The 20,732-nt window shown below is 34.4% G+C and overlaps 1 protein-coding gene and 1 pseudogene across 1 annotated transcript in view; one reads left to right on the top strand and one right to left on the bottom strand.

Moving 5' to 3' along the window:
• Positions 1 to 20,732, bottom strand: part of DACH2 (dachshund family transcription factor 2) — an 807,630-nt gene that overhangs the window by 184,304 nt on the left and 602,594 nt on the right. The gene's annotated exons all lie outside the window — the stretch shown is intronic.
• LOC113242172 (transcription factor BTF3-like) lies at positions 13,601 to 14,084 on the top strand (annotated as a pseudogene).

Below are 20,732 nucleotides of genomic sequence, written 5' to 3'. Positions count from 1 at the left end.
GCAGCAGAGTACACACAGCATACACCAGAGACACCTCTTGAAGCACTGGGCCCTGGACAGTATATGACTTCTTCTTAATAAAGGAATTACTCTCAGGAGCATAAAACATAACAGTCTTTCCTAACACAGAATAAGACAGACACCTAAACAAAATGCCAAGAGGGAGGAATTATCACAAAGGAAGGGTCAAGAAAAGGTCATGGCCGGGATCTAATTGAAACAGATTTAATATACCTGATCCAGAATTTAAAGCGGCAATCTTACGGTTACTAACTGAGCTTGAGAAAGGCATAAGAGACACCAGGAAGTCCCATACTATATAGATAAAAGACCTAAAAACTAGTCAGGATTAAATAAAAAGTGTTATAACTGAGATGTGAAATTGACTAGATGCAATGACCATAAGGATGGAAGAAGCAGAGAAATGAATAAGTGATATAGAAGATAAAATTATGGAAAACAATGAAACTGAAAAGAAGAGGGAAAGAAAAATATTGGATCATGAATGTAGACTTAGGGAACTCAGTGATTCCATAAAGCTTAAAAACATTTAGATCATAAGAATCCCAGAAGTGGGACAGAGGGGAAAAGAAGTAGAAGGTTTAGTTAAACAAATTATGGCAAAAAATTTCCCTAATCTGGGGAAGGAAACAGACATTCAAATCCAGAAGGAAGAGAGAATTCCCATCAAAATCAAGAAAAGCAGGACAACACCAAGAATACTGTAGTAAAATTTGTAAATTACAGAGATAAGGAAAAACTCCTAAAAGCAGCAAAAGAAAAGAAATCCCTAAATTATGAGGGAATGCAACTAAGTTACCAGTAGATCTGGCCACGGAAACTTGGCAGGCAAGAAGAGAGTGGCATGATATATTCAACACGCTGAATGGGAAAAACATGCAGACAAGAATATTCTCTCCAACAAGGCTGCCATTCATAATAGAAGAAGAGATAAAGAGTTGCCCAAACAAAATTTAAAGGAGTTCATGACTACTAAACCAGCACTGCAAGAAATATTAATGATAACTCTTTGAGTGGTAAAGAAGGACCAAAAGCAACAAAGAAAGGAACAGAGAAAATCTCCAGAAACACCAACTTTACAGGTAATACAGTGTCAATAAATTCGTATCTATCAATAATCACTCTGAGAGTAAATAGACTAAATGCTCCAATCAAAAGACATAGGTTATCAGAATGGAAAAAAAAAAACAATCTGTATGCTACAAGAGACTCATATTAGATGCAAAGACATTTACAGATTGAAAGTGAGTGAATGGAGAACCATTTATCATGCAAATGGACCTCAAAAGAAACCTGAAGTACCAATACTTATATCAGACAAACTGGATTTTAAACCAAAGACTGTAACCGGAGATGATGAAGGGCACTGTATCAAAATAAAGAGGTCTATCCAACAAGATCTAACAATTGTAAATGTTTATGCCCCCAACTTGAGAGCACCCAAATATATAAAACAATTAATAACAAACATAAAGAAACTCATTGATAATAATAAAATAATAGTAGGGTTACTTTAATATCCCACTTACTTCAATGGATGGATCATCTAAAGAGAAAATCAACAAGGAAACAAGGGCTTGGAATGACACACTGGACCAGATGGACTTAACATATACAAATATATATGAACGTATATGATACATACAACAGATGAACTTAACAGATATATTAAGAATACTTAATTAAGAATACTTCATCCTAAAGCAGCAGAATACACATTCTTTTAGAGTGAACATGGGACATTATCCAGAATAGATCACATACTGGGTCACAAATCAGGCCTCAACATATACAAAAAGATTGAGACCATGCCATGCATATTTCCAAACACAATGCTATGAATATGAATGCAGTCAGTAGAAAAAAATTGGAAAGACCACAAATACATGGAAGGTAGGGAATATCCTACTAAAGAATGAATGGGTTAACCAGGAATTAAAGAAGAATTTTTTTAAAAAGTCATGGAAACAAGTTGGAAGAAAGGGATAAAGAAAGGGGGGTAATCAGAAGGGGGAGTGAAGCATGGGAGACTATGGACTCTGAGAAACAAACTGAGGGCTTCAGAGGGGAGGGGGGTGGGGGAATGGGATAGACTGGTGATGGGTAGTAAGGAGGGCACGTATTGCATGGTGCACTAGGTGTTATACGCAACTAATGAATCATCAAACTTTACATTGGAAACCAGGGATGTACTGTATGGTGACTAACATAATGTAATAAAAAAACATTAAAAAAAAAGTCACGGTAACAAGTTAAAATGAAAACACAATGGTACAACACCTTTGGGATGCAGCAAAAGTGGCCCTAAGAGGAAGGACACAGCAATACAGGCCTACCTCAAGAAGCAAGAAAAGTCTCAAAAATACAATCTTACACTTAAAGGAATTAGAAAAAAAAAACAATGAAGCCTAAAGCCAGGAGGAGGAGGGAAATAATAAAGATTAGAGCAGAAATAAATGATATAGAAGAAACAAAACAAAGCAAAAACAAAACCCAGGAGAACAGATCAATGAAACTGGGATCTGGCTCTTTGAAAGAATTAATAAAATTGATTAACCCATAGCCAGACTGTCAAAAAGAACAGAGAAAGGACACAAATAAATAAAATCACAAATGAGAGAGGAGAGATCACAACCAACACCACAGAAATGCAATTATAAGAGAATATTATGAAAAATTATATGCCAACAAATTGGGCAATCTGGAAGAAATGGACAAATTCTTAGAAACATACAAACTAAAAAACCTGAAACAGGAACAAATAGAAAAATTGGACAGACCTATAACCAGCAAAGAAGTTGAATCAGTAATCACAAATCTCCCAACAAACAAAAGTCCAGGGACAGATGGCTTCCCAGGAGAATTCGACCAAACATTTAAAGAAGAGTAATACGTATTCTCAAATTGCTCCAAAACAAAGAAATGGAAGGGAATTTTCCAAACTTAATCTACCTTGATTCCAAAACCAGAAAAGGCCCCAATAAAAAGGAGAAGTGCAGGCCAATATCCTTGATGAATATGAATACAAAAAATCTCAACAAAATACTAGCAAATCAAATCCAACAGTACATTAAAAGAATTATTCACCACGATCAAGTGGGCTTTATTCTTAGGCTGCAAGTGTGATTCAATAATTGCAAATCAATATGATACACCAAATTAATAAAAGAATGGATAAAGACCATATGATCCTCTCAATAGATGCAGAAGAAGCATTGGAAAACATACAACATCCATTCTTGATGAAAACCCCCAAACAAGTAGGGATAGAGGGAACATATGCAACACCATAAAGGCCATATACAAAAGACCCACAGCTAATATACTTAATGGGGGCACTTCTCCTCTTTGGTCAGGAACAAGACAGGCATGTCCACTCTCACCAACCTTATTTAACAAAGTACTGGAATTCCTAACCTTAGCAACCAGACAACAAAAAGAAATAAAAAGCATCCAAATCAGCAAGGAAAAAATCAAAGTAAGTTTCTTTTCCTTCCTTCCTTCCTTCCTTCCTTCCTTCCTTCCTTCCTTCCTTCCTTCCCTTCCTTCTCTCTTTCTCTCTTTCTTTCTTTCTTTCTTTCTTTCTTTCTTTCTTTCTTTCTTCTTTCTTTCTTTTCTTTCTCTTTCTTTCTTTCTTTCTTTTATTTTACAGAGAGGGAACACAAGCAGGAGGGGATGAGTGGGAGGGAGAGAGAAATCCAAGTAGATTCCCTACTGAGTGCAGAGCCTGATGCAGGGCTCGATCTCACTATCCTGAGATCATGACCTGAGTTCAAAGCAAGAATTGGTCATTTAACTGATGAGTGACCCATAAGCCCCTCAAACTTTAATTATTTACAAACAACATGGTACTCTACCAAGAAATTGTTATAACTGATACACAAATTCAGCAAAGTCACAGGATACAAAGTCAGTGTACAGAAATCTGTTGCATTTCTATACACCTATAATGAAACAGCAGAAAGAGAGTTCAAGGAATCCATCCCATGTACAATTGCACCAAAACACATACAATACTTAGAAATAAGCTTAACCAAAGAGGTAAAAGATCTGTACTCTAAAAACCATAAGACACTTATAAAAGAAATTGGACATGACACAAAGAAATGGAAAAACATTCCATGCTCATGGATTGGAAGAATATTGTTAAACTGTCTATACTACCCAAAGCAATCTACACATTTAATGTAATCCCTATCAGAATACTACCAGCATTTTTCACAGAGCTATAACAAATAATCCTAAAATTTGAATGGAACCGCAAAAGATCCCAAAAAGCCAAAGCAATCTTGAAAAAAAGAAACAAATCTGGAGGCAGCACAAGTTATATTACAAAGCTGTAGTCATCAAGACAGTATAGTACTGGCACAAAAAAGATGCACAGATCGATGGAACAGAATAGAAAATCCAGAAATTGACCAACAACTATATGGTCAACTAATCTTTGACAAACCAGGAAAGAATATCTAATAGAAAAAAGACAGTCTCTTTAACAAATGGTGTTTGGAAAACTGGGCAGCCACATGCAGAAGAATGAAACTGAACCACTTTCTTACACAATACACAAAAATAAATTCAATATAGATGAAAGAGCTAAATGTGAGACAAGAATATCAAAACCTTGAGGCAGCAACCTGTTTGACACGGGCTGTGGCAAGGTCTTACTAGACACATTGCTGAAGGCAAGGGAAACAAAAGCAAAATGAACTATTGGGAGTTTATCAAAATAAATAGCTTTTGCACAGCAAAGGAAACAATCAAGAAAACTAAAAGGTAACCTAAGGAATGAAGAAAATAATTGCAAATGACATATTTGATAAAGGGTTAGTATACAAAATATATGAAGGACTTAGAAAATTCAACACCCATACAATGAATAACCCAATAAAAATGGGCAGAAGCCATGAATATGTATTTTTTCCAAAGAAGACATCAACATCACTCATTATCAGTGAAACAGAAGTCAAAACTACAATGAGATATCACCTCACACCTGTTAGAATGGCTAAAATCAACAACACAAGAAACAGCAGGTGCTGGTGAGGATGTGGAGAAAAGGGAACCCTATTGTACTGTTGGTGGGAATGCAAACTGGTGCAGCCACTCTGGAAAACAGTATGGAGATTCCTCAGAAAGTTAAAAATAGAACTATCCCATGACCCAGAAATTATATTAGTAGGTATTTACCCAAAGGATACAAAAATATTGATTCAAAGGGATACGTGTGCCTTGATGCTACTATGTTAATAGCAGCATTATCAACAAGAGCCAAATTATGGAAAGAGCCTCAGTGCCCACTTATAGATGAATGGATAAAGAAGTGATATATATATATATATATATATATATATATATATATATATATATATAATGGAATATTACTAAGCCATCAAAAAGAATGAAATCTTGCCATTTGCAGTGACATGAATGGAGCTAGAGTGTATTATGCTAAGTGAAATAAGTCAGTCAGAGAAAGACAAATACCATATGATTTCACTCATATGTGGAATTTAAGAAACAAACAGATGAACATAAGGGAAATGGAAAAAAAAAAGAGACGGAGAGAAACCATAAAAGAGACTCTTAAGTGTAGAAAACAAATTGAGGGTTGTTGGTGAGGAGGTGGGGGGGGTGGGCTAAATGTGTGGTCGGTATTAAGGATGGTAGTTGTGAGCATTGGGTGTTCTATGTAAGTGGAGAATCACTAAATTTTACTCCTGAAACTAATATCTCACTATCTGTTAACTATGAATCTAGATATAAACATGAAAAATAAAAAGTATAGATCCTATACTCTAATACTTTCAGTTTTTTTAAATGTTCTCCAAATTCTCTATGATCACTTTTTTACATTACCTGCCATGCCTAATGCTTGAGTTTCCCTGTACTAATGCTCCCATCACTAAGACAAAGCCTATCTTTCATTGGAAGTTATCCAAAATAACCCGTTGTTAAGAACTACTGTAATAGACTGATTGACTTTTCTTGCAGTAGTAAATCACAGCAACAAATTTAATTTTTTCCTTGGAAGTTTCTAAATCAAAAGTTATTACAGAATTGTTCATCTTAACTATTTTATCTTTAAGCATACTTTCCTGTAGGCTATTTAGAAGACAAAACAATGTTAGTTATAAAATTTCCATCTATGTATTTATTTTGGACATTGCAGGGGAATGTAGTTCTTTGTTTCTAATTGGCAAAAAAAAATTTTTTGTCAATAATGAAGACAGAGCTAGAATTACAGTGTGTCCTACAGTATATTAATCCATAGGACTTTCAGTTATATATTAAATGAAATGGCATACTACACAATCAGCATCCAGTAAATATTTATTGACTACCAACTATATTCCAGAAACAGCTGCCAAATTTGATACAATTGATCTCTCCTTTACATATTTTTCATACCAAATTTATGTATGAGACTGTTCTAGGCTAATGAATATAAACAGGAAAACTAGACAATTATCACATTGCTGCAAAGTATAAGGAGCTTTCTAGTATTTCATAATGGAACAGCTAGAATCCCTAGAGTTAATTTGTACATTTGAACTCAAACAGGTCATTTCATTAGCTCTTATAGCTAACATATTATGTGTGCCAATAACAAAGACATTGTTTTTAAGAAGTGGAAAAAGAAAATCTAATGATAACCATATATATGTGTCTGTGTTTGCAATATATTGCCAGAAGGGAGGCAAACAGCACACCACTTGCTTTTAATCTTAAGAAACAAGGATTTTATAATTGTTGCTCTGTCACTGATATGATCTTTGATTTCTTTTGCAAAGAAAGAGTAGGGAACCCATTGATGGTCTAATGTTTCATGGGAAAAAAAGCTAGTTATCATAGCAAATAAAGATTCTGTTCACCATTATCAAATTGAAATCTACTTGATTGCTTTGCAATGTTAGCAGAATCATGAACCCACTGTTTGGGAAAATTTCCTTTCTCATTACATTGTGTTCCTACCCATTATGAAGTCACCAAAAGCTATTAACCTGTATATTGATGAAACCATAGGTGTTCTCGCTTTAATTTCTCCACCATGAGCTATTTTGCCATGGGAGAATGTTGTCTTTGGAGTTTAAAGTAATGTATTGACTTATGTACTATCTATTTGAACTTAGCCAAATTGCTGAGCCTCTTCGGGTTTTGGTTTCTTCAACTACCAAAATGTAATAATACCTGTTCTATTTACTTTGCAGAATTTTTGTGATAATCAAAGGAAATAAATAGGTGTGAGACTGCTTTGTGAGCTAAATTGCTAAACAAATTTGAGCTTCCAAATAAGGGCCTCACAATATTTTTTCTCTTTTCCCAAGTCTTGGATCTACTAAGAAGAGTTCAACGCATGAATTAGAAAGCAAAGGAATGCAGTAACAACTAAATTGATCATCATATACTATTAAGTATGTACTAATCAAAATCTCTAAGAAAGTGTCCAACCATTCTTACTACCATAAATGTCAATAATACATGTGTTTTGGAGGGAAGATGAAACCTATCTATAATACATTTCTTTGTAAGACTTTTTTGTGGCTCCTGGAGTCCATTAGCATTAAATGGAAAAAGATGTAAAATTTACAAACATTACTAAATCTTTAGTGACCAGAATGATTTGTGGCAGTAGCATTTACTGACAATGAAGAACATGATGTACAGAATAGCTGTTGCACTCAGTCTGTCCAGTCTTTAAATTCTTTGGTTTGAAGATAAAATTGTTCTTTAAAAGAAGGTATTATTTTGTGTGATCATGCTAATGTAAAATACATGCTTCAGTAATATGGTCTCTGGCACTTAATTAAACTTCTCTATTTAGTCTTTGCAATAACATTCAAAGATCATTATCAGGAACAAAGCAACAAATATAAAACCCTTGTTTCCTAAAATTAAACACAAGATACATGCCCTTTCCTTCCCCCACTACAGTCAGTATATTGAAAGTAACACTAAAATATTTGGATTGGAAGTTTTTATTAGATCTTATTTTCCTCCTTTTAAAAATCAATTTCTTTGTTCTTGCACACATCTCCTGTCAATAAAATGAAAAATGATATAGATTTAGGAGGATAGTGGTCTCAGTGTAGCATCTCTCATATTATTATTCCAGTATCATCTGTTACAAAGTAAGACCAATTCCCACATCTAATTACAAACAGGATTTCAGAGTCATTAAACAAAATACATTTCCATTAGTGCTGCTGTAAGATGATAGAGAAAAAATGAAGATTAGTTCATGTTCCACCTTTGTTTTTCAAGCTTTGAAGATTTAGACCTCTGTACTCAGACAGCATAAATTTGTGGAGAATCAACAAGGTGATAGACATGTAAAAATGCTTCATTCTTCTAAACAGTTTAACTACACTACTTGCATTTTGTCATTAGTTTTTGTTCCATTGTATTTAGTTCTGATAGTAAAAATAGCAAGAAACTGAAAGCTTCCTTCCTTATTACTTGGAAGGTGCCTGGAGGTATGTCCTTGTGCTCTACAAAGAATTGTTCTACATATCTCAAAGTAAATTTGGTACAACAAAGCTTACATAAGAAAATGGATTACTTGCAAGTAGGTAATCTTGATTCAATGAGACAAAGTTTTTTTTCTGCTATAAAATGCAGTGTCTGTTTTTAGAATGCAAGAAGGTTATAGACTAGATAAATAAAGTAAAGTAGATCATACAATATGCTTAAATGGCTGAAATACAAACTAAGAGGTATATATTTTCCTTCAATGAATGCATGCCAGTCCATTAACATTAATGCTTCCAGGGAGGACTATACCTTGAAGTATTGCTGAATGACTGAAGTACACAATCAATGGCATTTTATTTAGTTACAGCTTTTCTTATGGAAAGTCTGTTTAGATAGTTCAAAGAGACCTTTAATGTTTTGCTGCTCATAGTATGTTAAGACATATAGTTCATGAAGATCAGAGCTTTTCTAAACTGGAGGAAGATAAATAGAATTGATCTGGTTGTATAAGTAAAGGAGAGAGAAGGTTTCTCATTTCAGTTTTAACTCTTTCAAGAACAATGATAAGCCCAATTCTTATTCTATCATATATTAATGATTTTACCCTTTTATTTTGGGGGTCGTTGGACCAGGACTATGTTTTTTTTTTGCCATGTGCTGTTGAGATGCATTATATAGCAATTCAGCATTATCTCATGTGTATTAAGAAGATGTATTCTAGTTATAGTAGTATTCTAGAAAAGAAACAGAAGGTTGATAATCAAACCATATGTGCATTATTAGTTTTCTAAAATTTATTTATAGGCAGTCTCTGAACTAAATGGCCACCCTTACATATGTATAGAACATTTCTCTTGCTCCCTTCTGAAATTAGAGTGCTGGAATAACCAGTTACCCTATACCCAAAGGTAGAATTACCATAGCTGGTATTGACCTTAAATGTCCCCCACTTCTTATTTTTATATATGTTTTAAAAAAGCACACAGAGGGTCAGATACAGGAAGAAAATTGCTTCTTGGCAGACATGGTTCTAGAACCCAGATCTCCTAATATCCAATGATCATTTGGCTTCCTCTGAGACCTTGCAACTTAGTTTCAAATGCATCCTCTTATTTTTCCTTATTTCCAAACCATCCTGACAGTTCTTGTTTCTTGCCTGAAGGTAGGGATTCAGCCTGCTCAAATGTAATCCAATTATCTACAATCCACACAAATACTTTATAAATTTAAGTATGTACCAAATGTATTTTCATAAATAATTATAACAGATATTGATAACATCCAAAATGGGAAATAATCAGAAATTGTCAGGAAGATTTTGCCTAGGAGGGATATGTCTCTCTTCTTTTTCTCTTTTCTCTCTCTTTCTCTGTCTCACACACTTCCAGAAACATTATTTCAGTATATGAAATGCTATTAATATACCCAGCAGGTAATTCCAAAAGTAGACTCAGCTCAGAAATGCAGTAAAAAGAGGATGGTGAAGAGGAAAAGGAGAGGATAGAGTTGGAAACATCATTAAGAAACACAGGAGCTAGGCATAAGTGGTGATTTAGACCTCACACCATTCCACAGGTAGACTGAAAATATCAGTTGAGCTCCCTGAGTGTTTCACTTACTGTGATTCTGCCAGTAGAACTTTCAGATAATGGTGATAATTATGAGTTTTCCAAAAATAAAAAAAAAAAGTGTAAATCTATACTCCTACCAAAACAGTCCTCTATGGAACACAAACCCCACAAGAACTTACAAAAAGAAAGTTTAACCATCCATATGCCAAAGTATGCACATCTCTCCATAGAAAGGCTGGAGACCCAGAAATCAGGGGATAACATGTGTTCTACAAATTACTCCTAGGAGCACCTGGGTGGCTCAGTCAGTTAAGCATCTGACTCTTGGTTTCAGCTCAGGTCACAGTCTCAGGGTCATGAGATCAAGCCCCATGCTGGGCTCTGCATTCAGTGCAGAGTCTGCTTGAGATTCTCTTTCTCCCTCTCCTTTTGCCCCCCCACCCCATCCAAAATAAATAAATACATAAAATCTTTTTAAAAAATTACTCCTATGCGTTATTTCCAGTGGTAATATCAAAAAGTTTATAATTTTCTACCAAAGTAAGGTGCAATTTTAAATTGGACCACCTCACTAGGAATCCAACTTTTACAACCTTTCTTGAGACTTTTCCAAAATATAGTGACACCAAAAATCTCATTTTTCAATTTTATGCCATTATTCCTGGTTAGCTAGTTATGTGATTTTTTCCTTTGTTGACTATAAATTAGCAGCTAACATGGAATAGAACTATTTTATTAAAATAGAATATTTTATTAAGATAATATGGAATAGAAGAGTTTTATTAAATGTAAAGACAAACTTATAAATGCACAATGACTTACAGAGAAAAGTCAGGGTATAACCATACTATAGAAAATACTAGGATCACCAGACTGAAAACATAAAAGTCTTGTTTCTATTACCACTAAATTTCTCTTATTGCTAAACTATGTAACTTTAAGGAAGGCACTGGATTTGTTTGTGCCTTTCTTTTCTATACTTTCAACAATAGGAAGAGTATTGGCTTCTTACTTGCCTCACAGGAGTAATATAAAGGCATAAGGAGATCAATAACTATATTTTGGCAATACGTATTTAAAAATAATTAAAATACTATGTCATTTTTATATTAGTAGAGAATAAAACTTTCCATGTTTATAAATGATATAGTACTGTGGTTAAAGCACTAAAACAAAGTATTTTCTCCCGTTTGTTGAAAGAAAATGATTAAGAAAATACTTTGTTCATGGGATAAATGTGTAAAAATAATACATACCTTAACAACCCCAAAACACTCCTGGGAAACCTGCACAGCACTCACAAAGATGAAAAACAGTCTTTCTTTGGTCTTGTCATCTTTAACACTAAAATAACAGCCTAGACATTTTGCTTTTTTAGAATAAAAGATCTACCTCTTTTGCGTTTTGAAGCACTTGAAAATTTAAAAGAGAAAAACTAAAAAATGCTGACCGCATAATAGCTGACTATTCATGGTGGGTGTAGAACATGAAAGGTTACAATATAGATCTGTGCCTACGCATTTCTTTTCAACTTGAACAGCATCCTCCTGCTTCTGCTAACTTGGCAATCATACAGCTGACAGATTTCTGAGTTTTCTAAATAATGCATGGGCTTTTCTTCTAACGTGTCAGTGAAAAAGTATCAATTCTGCCCCAGTGTCATTCATGATGCTGATTTGACTTGACAGCATTCCATTAAACCAATGAGATTTTTTTTCCTTCTTCATGGTTCCTTAAATATGCCTCTGAGTGATGTATTTGTGGTTTTTTAAACAGATTATGAAGGAATCACATTTATAAGAAAACTCCATGGCAGATACAGTTGGAAAAAAAGTTACAAAACAATAAAACTTTATAATAGGACACATTTCCCAATTCTCTTGATTCCTCAAATACCACCCCTCTTACCTCCCCTGCGCCAAAATGAAAGGTCTACACTCAAAAGTTTTGAACTTCTAAGGAAATATCACTGGAATATGTAGTACTGCTTGGTATCTTTCTTGGGAAAGCAAAAACACATTCATTAAATCATGCATGTTAACTTCAGAGACAATACAAGGACTTACTCAGTCCTTTAGGAAAGCAGGACTTTATGAAAGTTTTTTTATGAAACCAAGACAATGAACTGATGCTCCATTGATTATGCCCCAGCAGTATAAATCAGCCTAAAGCCAGAAAGTCTGAGAAGACCATTTGTGCTCTATTTTTAGACTAAGGTATATATTTTTCAGAGAAGCTGCTGCCCCATAAAATGTAAAGCTTGAGCATCCGGAGAAAAAAACTTTTGCCTGGTGGTTAATAATGATTTAGATATAAGTAAGTCCTAGGGGGTTCTAAAGGTTTCTTTGCAAAATTCTGCAAGCCATTTAAGATAAATATTAGGATCTTGTAGTGATCTCCTAGAGGAGGAATTTGTAACTATTCATGACCCAGCTAGAAAGGTTTGACAATTTGATTCAGATCGGAAAAAGAAACCTGGTCTAGGAATGCATCAGGTAAAGTAGACATGGACTCAGTTTGCATGTGAAGAATAATCCTTGTGAAATGACTTTCATTTTGTTGGCAAGAAAGAGAAGTCAAGCATCTTCAATAAAATTTTGAAATACATTTCTTTAGAAAATGTTCTGGGCTCAAAAAAGGGGTAAAATCTGAAACAGAGTTAAGTATTTGGGCCCCCAAATCTCTTTTCACCTAGTTGTACACAATCTCTATCCATTAGCCTTTCTTTGCCCAGGGAACTCCCTCCTTTCATCAGCACCAACTCTCACACTTTCATTCATACTAATATGTAAACAACTGAAAAATGTGAAAATTATAATATCCTAGGGAAATTTAAAATGGACTTTGTACTTTGCATTAGACATGTACTAAGAGAGTTGGCAATGTCAGAAACATTTCCCAGAGACCATGAAATCATCTTACTTACAGATAAAACCAGCTCTGGTGAAGTATCCTATATTACTTGATTAATTAATTTTGCTAAAGGGAAAATGTTCTTTGAGAATCCATGCCCAATCAACTTCCCTCAGTAAGTCAGAAACCAAAACTCTCACACATGAATGAAATACTTCCTACAGTGAGCGCCTACATTAAGTTTCTATATTGAGTTTCTACAGTGACAGTCAGTGGCTTTAATTAAGATTTTAGAAAGTTTCTCCAACTCCATTTTTTTATTCCTGGAGAGTGACTGATTTTCACTGTGTATACGCAGGTGTTATTTTATTTTTTTTTCATTTTTCTTCCATATATATTTACTGCTTATTTATTAATAAAATTTAAGCAGAAATATAGTCAGAGTATTTTGATAAATAATTACTTATGGTTAAGTATTTTCCTTTTATCATTAACATAATATATATTTATATGTATGTGTGTAATACACATATTTATAAATGTGAGTGTATGCCCTCTAGCTGCCACCTTGTGTCCCCATGTGTGTGTACCTCATCTCAGCTAGTCCTCCTGAGACCCCCTGTGCACTGATCTTAGAGCCCCAGGTGGTCCCATTTCTGCTCCATCATGTGAAAGATACTACCATGAACCAGGAGAAACTCACCAAACTGCAAGCACAAGTGTGCATTGGTGGGAAAGGACTACTTGTCAAAAGAAGGTGGTTCATAGAACAACTACAGCAAATGATAAAACAACAACAACAAAAAAAACCACTTTGGTCTTTCTTGAAGTTAGGGGTAAACAATAACTCTGGTATTGAAGAAGTGAATATGTTCACAAACCAAGGAACAGTGATCCACTTTAACAACACTACAGTTCAGGCATCCTTGGCAGTGAACACTTTTGCTGTTAGGCCATGCTGAGACAAAGCAGCTGACAGAAATGCTACCCAGCATCTTAAGCCAGCTTGGTACAGACAGTCCAACTTGTTTACGAAGACTGCCTGAAGCTCTGCCCAAATAATCTGCAAATGGAAAAGCACCACTTGCTACCAGAGAGGAGGAGGAGGATGAAGTTCCAGATCTTGCAGAGAATTTTGATGAAGCCTCCAAGAATGAAGTAAACTGAATTGAGTCAACTTTGGAACAAGATAAAATTTGAAGTTACTGGAAACTGCTATTTTATGATTACTTTTTATAAAATCTTGTTGATGGATCTGATAAAATCTAGATCTCTAATATTTTTAAGCCCAAGCCCCTTGGACACTGTGGCTCTTTCAGTTTTTTGCTTATGCACAATTCATTCTTTGCAGCTAATTAACCTGAGGAAGCCTGGGAATAAAGTTTGAAACAAGATTAATAAATTTCTTTGAATAATAAAAAAATGTGTATGTGTAATTTGGGGTGTGATGATTCCCTTGAAAGGCCTCTTATTTAACTATTCTAAGGTTTAAGATTAAGGCTTTTGTCTTTCCGTATTGTAAAACAGAAAAGAAAGGAAAAGTCCTAAGAGGAGAATAATTCCCTTGAGGACATACCTGAATCCATAAACAATGTATCTTAAGAGAGTTCAGCCTCTGGCAAACTTTCCAATATGTAACTTCTTTTCATCCTGTGCTCATGGTCGTGCTATTTCAGCAGGAAAGTCTTGTAAAACCCTTCCTCCCAATCCTGGAGTCAAATAGTCATGTGTTTATCCCTGGTAGTAATACTCTTTGCACTCTTCTTGGACTAAACTTTTGTCCCTTAAACAATCTTACCTCCACCTGTGACCAGTAGGCAAGGGTTGGAATGCTAGGCTAATTCTAGAAAGATCATGCAAAAGCTTTGGTTTTGATGAAATGCTGCTATAATGATCCCTTTGTGGTATGATTTTTCTCTGTTGCATATTGGTATACTATAAACTTTGAAAAAATAGTCAGAGGTCAGTTCCTCTTTCCCTACATCAACTAAACTATCATATATCACTTCTTAAAGTCTCTTTAAGTCACAATATTTGCTATTTTCAACATTCTTGGGAGCACTGGAGTTTCTGCTATCCAGCAGGATCAGCTTTCCTGTAAAAAGGGAAATTATAACGTTGGAATATCATGAAATCTGCACAACAAAGAAGAGGGCAGAGTATCCAGGAAATGTATGATAAACTACATTCTAATTTTTGAAACCAATCTGTAGATATATAATCCACAAATTTCACTTTGGGAATATAAAATGTTGTAGCCACTTCATAAAACAGTTTGGCATTTCTTCAAAATAGTAAACATAGAGTTACCATTTGACACAGCAATTCCACTTCTAGTCATATACCCAAAAGACACAAAAACATATGTCCACATAAAACCTTGCACATGAACATTGATAGCAGCATTATTTATAACAGGCAAAATGTAGAACAACATAAAAGTCCATCAACAGATGAATGGTGAAACAAAATACAATGTTTTTATATGATGGACTATTATTCAGGCATTAGAAGCAGAGAAGTACTAATAAATGCTACAATATGGGTGAGACTTGAAAACATTATGTCAAGCTACAGGCCAATATCCCTGATAAACATAGATGCAAAAATCCTCAACAAAATACTAGAATACAAAATATTAGCATACAGAATTCAACAATACATTAAAAAAATCATTCACCACAACCAAGTAGGATTTATTCCTGGGTTACAAGTGTGGTTCAGTACTCACAAATCAATCAATGTGATACGTTACATCAATAAGAGAAATGGTAAGAACCATATGATCATTTCAATAGATACAGAAAAAGCATTTGATAAAGTTCAACGTATATTCATGATTAAAAAAACAAAAAACAAAATAGGTTTAGAGGAATATACCTCAACATCATAAAGCCACATAAGAAAAACCCACAGCTAACATCATCCTGTATGGGGAAAACCTGATAGCTTTTCCCCTAAGGTCAGGAACAAGACAAGGGTATCCACTCTCACCATTTTTATTCAACATAGTACTGGAAGCCCCTGTCACAGCAATTAGACAACAAAAAGAAATAAAAGACATCTAAATTGGTAAGGAAGAAATAAAACCTTCAGTATTTCCAGATGTCATGATACTATATATAGAAAACTCAAAGGACTCCACCAAAAATGCTAGAACTGATGAACACATTCAGTAAAGTCCCAGGATACAAAATCAATGTACAGAAATATATTGCATTTCCATATACCAATAATGAAGCAGCAGAAAGAAAATTAAGAAAACCCATTTACAATGGCACCAAAAATAGTAGGATACCTAGGAATAATCCTGACCAAAGACGTGAAAGATCTGTACTCTGAAAACTAATAAACACTGATGAAATAAATTGAAGACAACACAAAGAAATGGAAAATAATTTGAAGAACAAATATTGTTAAAATGTCTATACTACCCAAAGCAGTCTACACATATAATGTAATTCCTATGAAAACACCAGCAGCATTTTTCACAGAACTAGAACAAACAATTCTAAATTCTAAAATTTGTATGGAACTTCAAAAGACCCCAATGAGCCAGAGCAATTTTGAAAAAGAAATCCAATGCTGGAGACGTTACAATTCCAGACTTCAAGTTATATTACAAAACGGTACTAACCAAAACATGACGTTACTGGCACAAAAAATAGACACATAGATTAATGGAGCAGAAAAGAAAACCCAGAAATGAACCCACAGCTATATGGTCAATTAATCTTTGACAAAGCAGGAAAGACTGTCCAACGGGAAAAAAGAATTACTCTTCAACAAATGGTGTTGGGAAAACTGGATGGCAACATGCAAAAGAAAGAAACGACCACTTTCTTACACCATACACAAAAACAAATTCAAAATGGATGAAAAACCTAATGTAAGACCTGAAACCATAGAAATCCTAGAACACAGGCAGTAAATTCCTTGACATTGGCCATAGCAATTTCTTTCTAGATATGCCTTCTGAGGCAAGGGAAGCAAAAGTAGAAAATAAACTATTGGGAGTACAACAAAATAAAAAGCTTCTGAGCAGTGAAGGAAACAATCAACAAAACTAAAAGGCAACCTATGGAATGGGAGAAGATATTTGCAAATGACGTATCTGATAAAAGGTCAGTATCCGAAATATAAAAAGAACTTATAAGATTCAACACCCAAAAACCAAATAATAATCCAATTAAGAAATGGGCAGAAGACATAGACACATTTTTTTCCAAAGAAGATATCCAGATGGTCAACAAACACATGAAAAGATGTTCACCTGGTATTTTTGTCTTTCTCTGATTGACTTATTTCCCTTAGCATAATAGCATATGATTTCACTCATATGTGGAATTGAAGAAACAAAATGAGTCAACATTCAAGAGGGGTAAAAAGAGAGAGAGAAGGAAACAAATCATGAGAGACTCTTAACTATAAAGAACAAAGTGAGGCTTGATGGAGGGAGGTGTGTGGGGGATGGGATAGATGGGTGGTGGGTATTACGAAGGACACTTGTTATGATAAGCACTGGGTTTTATATGAAAATGATGAACCACTGAACTCTACTCCTGAACCAATATTGAACTGCACGCCAACTAACTAGAATTTAAACTTAAATGTATATATACATATAGATGTTCATCATCACTTACCATCGAGGAAACGCAAATCAAAACTACAATGAGATATCACCTCACCCTGTCGCAATGATTAAAATCAACAACCAGGAACACAAGAAACAAGAGGTGTTGACAAGGATGTGGTGCAGCCACTCAGGATAACAGTATGGAGGTTCTTCAAAATGTTAAAAATAAAGCTACCCTATGATCTAACAATTGCATTACTGGGTATTTACCCAAAGAATACAAAAACACTAATTCAAAGGGATACATGCACCCCTATATTTATAGCAGGATTATTTACACTAGCCAAGATATGGAAGCACCTCAAGTGTCCATTGATTGATGAATGGATAAAGAAGATACCTCATAATGCAATATTATTCAACTATAAAAAGCATGAAATGTTGCCATGTGCTACAACATGGATGGAGTTGCACAGTATAATGCTAAAAGAAGTCAGTCAGAGAAAGACAAATACCATATGATTTCACTCATATGTGAATTTAAGAAACAAAACAAATGAGCAAAGGGGGAGACAGAGAGAGAGAGAGAGAGAGAGAGAGAGAGAGAGAGGCAAACCAAGAAACAGACCCTTAATTATAAAGAGCTGATGGTTACCAGAGGGGAGGGTGGGGGATGGGTTAAATAGGAGATGGGGATTAAGGAGTGTACTTGTGATGAGCACCAGGTGATGTATGGAATTGTTGAATTGCTATATTGCACAGCTGAAACTAATATACCACTGTATGTTAACTAACTGGAATTAAAATAAAAATTTACCAAGCCAAAATAAAATAAAATAAAACAAAACATTATGTCAAGTTAAAGAAGCCAGACCTAAGAGGTCACATACTATATGACTCTACTTACAGGGAACGTCTAAAACAGGTAAATTCATACAGTATAATGAATTATTAGATTAGTGTTTGCCAGGGAGTTGGAGGAGAATTGGGGAGTGACTCCTAATGGTTACAGGGTTTCTTCTGAAAGTAATGAAAAATGTCTGGAATTAGATAATGGTGATAATTACACAAATCTATAAATATAGTAAAACCACTGAGTTATACACTTTGAAAGGGTAAATTTTGTTACGTGTGAATTTTACTTTAATAAGACTCATAAAAATTCACTTTGTGACAATGTGGATGGACTTTGATGGCATTATGCTAAGAATAAATCAGACAGAGAATGACAAAAACTGTGTGATTTCACTTTAGGCGGAATCTGAAAAACAAAACATCTAAGCTCATAGATATAGAAAACAGATTGGTGTTTGCCAGAGGCAGGGTTTGGGTGATGGGCAAAATGGGTGAAGGGGTCCAAAAGGTACAAACTTCCAGTTATAAAATAAGCCATGGTGATGTAATGTGCAACATAGTATCTATAGCTAGTAACAGTATATTGTATATTTGAAAGTTGCTAGGTGAGTAAATCTTAAATGTTCTCATCACAAGAAAAAATTTTGTAACTGTGTATGATGACAGGTGTTAACTAGATTTATTGTGGTGATCTCACAACATATATGTCAAATCATTATGCTCTATAGTTGAAACTAATATGTCAATTATATTTCAACAAAGAAATATTATATAATTGTTTTCTAGTTCCAATGTGCAGAAGAATATTTGCAGTTGACAGACTAACACCACCCTGAGCCACAAAATAATAGAAACTTTCTGAACAATTACTTTCCAAGATTTCTGTATAATAAAAGCTGATTTTTCAAGACCAAAACAAACAAAACCCCCCAAAAAACCCAAACCCAAAACCAAAAACAAAACAAAACCCTCACTTCAGATGGTTAAAACCTTTTTAACTTTCCATTAGAGACACAAGTATTTATTGAACTTGAGTTCAATGCATGCAATAGGTCATCACATACACTGGTCATATTCATACTGCAGTAATTATGACATCCAAGTATCATAGAACCATAGAGAATTACAGTTTAGAAAAAAATAGTGATTATTTCCATGTCCCTTACACTAATAGGTTCACTAACTGAACATTCATTAAATCTGGAAGATATTTAATGATCCCAACTCTAAAACTTAATGCATATTAAACTGCCCTTTTTAAAGGAAATAGAAAATTTTTAAAAATGACAGTACCTGATGACTATTTTAATTTTTTTACACACACATATACTCTTAAGAGGTAGATATGTGCTATAAATCAGCTTTTGAAATCTGGCACGGTAATAAGCTAAGCAAATTACTATTGAATTTTTTTCAAGTTCCAATTCATTTACAAAATTTTATTTTTAAAATAAAATATACCAATAGTCAGCTATTGTAAACCCCATTTATGAGTACATTCTCCCAAGTAACATATACATGACAACTCATTTACAATGATTTCTCCAAAGGTTTTAGAGAAAGGAATTAAAATTCTATTTTTCTTGGCCTAGTTTAAGAGCTATTGCTTATATTTTCCTTTTCTATTGTCACCTGTTTGTGTTTAATCTGTAAAGAAAATATGTGTTTCCTAGAAGATACTGCAAATCGATTTGCAAATACCTTGAAGAGAACAGTAGGGTGGGTAACACCAAGCATAACTTCCTAAAGATCAAGACTTTTCAGTTGAATCTAATCTCCTCTGTGACAGAATGACAGCCTGAGGATAGAGGAGAAGAAATAGATGTAATTTATTTTGACTTTATCAAGCTTTTCAGACCAGTCTAAACAATTGGCTCATCAATAAAGTGTGAAAATCCAGGCAGGTCCATGAATAGAGAGAGTTCCCAGAAGGCAGGAGAGGAGCACTCAAAGAGTGGTCACCCCTGAATTAATGTCAGTCTGGGGCGATGATACAAAGTATCTCCTAGATCCCAAGGATAGTCAAACATTTGTATCAGTGTCCTAAACACAAACATAGGACATTTTGATCAGGTGACACTAGGCTAAAACTTCTGACAATGGGTTCAGAATCTGAAGTGACATTGCTAAATGCAAGACACAATAAGAAATAAATGATATGGAATTTCAGAGCACTGGATCCAGGAGAGTACCCATTAAATAAAAACAATATAAACAGGTAATGGGGACAGAAAGATGTTCACATATCATAAAAATGAAGATTAGAATTCAAAAACAATAATGATTATCTCAAACTCCTTCACTTTAACTAAGGCACAAAAATAGAAGGGACTTGTTCAAATCACAAACAGAAAAAAACTGTAGCAGAAATACATATTTAG

The sequence above is a fragment of the Ursus arctos genome, chromosome X, assembly GCF_023065955.2.
Source record: "Ursus arctos isolate Adak ecotype North America chromosome X, UrsArc2.0, whole genome shotgun sequence".
NCBI classification, from domain to species: domain Eukaryota; kingdom Metazoa; phylum Chordata; class Mammalia; order Carnivora; family Ursidae; genus Ursus; species Ursus arctos.
Note: the sequence above shows the minus strand (reverse complement) of the source record. Positions and strands in the feature narration are given on the sequence as shown.